The following is a 951-nucleotide window of genomic DNA, read 5'->3' on the forward strand; positions in this document are numbered from 1 at the left end:
CGCTATTTATCTTCTGGCTTCTTTTTTCTTGGACTCAGAAATAGCTATTCTCATGTTATACGACCATCACTTGCCAGCAAAACAAACCTGGATAAACAGAAGGCATTGTTTACTAAAAGCATGAGAAATGAAACTAAAAATCATCTTTCTTGGTTTTTTGAAAAAATATATATGTTAACAAAACCATAAACTCCGAATTATCACAATATGCTTGATTCTATGGAGGGACATCAAGAGAATCTTGGAATGATATCTTTTTTGAATTCTCTGTAATCCGCAACCATAAGTGATACCACTCAAATTACCTAAGGAGTGAATTACTCTCTCAAATAAGAGGTTCAGTTGCAGTACTTAGGGATCGAATCCACGAGGAGCTAGGGAACCTATTAAATCTAGTCAGGTTATTAATTCTAGGTGTTTGTTGTTTTATGGGTTTAAAAGTAAATAGCAATCCTAATTGAGCAAGGCTATTGCTCGACTAACAGGATGATTGGAGCTGTAACTTTATTGGAAGATATTAGACGCATGGTTTCTATTCAGGTGTTGGAGATTATAATCCTATAGATGCCTAACAGTTGCATGCATGATATATTAGAGCTCAACTCCTTAATCACAGTGATCAGCGATGGCAATGTTTCACTGGTTAACTAACTAGATCTTGGATCTCAACTGTCGTCTTTTGATCACAAGAAAGTGTCGATCGATGATCCTATAGGGATATCGATCGATACACCTTTCGCAATATCGATCGATTGTCAGATGACGATATCGATCGATTGCTTCTAGTTAAGCCCTAGGCGCAGGTTGATAATGCTAACAAGTCTCCTAGATCAGCGGTTAGCTCTCTCTAGCAGTCCTAGCATGACATATTAGATTCAGGACAGGATGATCAAGGATGCTTAACAAATGCAAATTCCTAGGTTCATGTTCTAGTTAGCAAGGCTAAAACAA

This window comes from Brassica oleracea, unplaced genomic scaffold, assembly GCF_000695525.1.
Source record: "Brassica oleracea var. oleracea cultivar TO1000 unplaced genomic scaffold, BOL UnpScaffold00689, whole genome shotgun sequence".
In the NCBI taxonomy this organism is placed as follows: Eukaryota; Viridiplantae; Streptophyta; class Magnoliopsida; order Brassicales; family Brassicaceae; genus Brassica; species Brassica oleracea.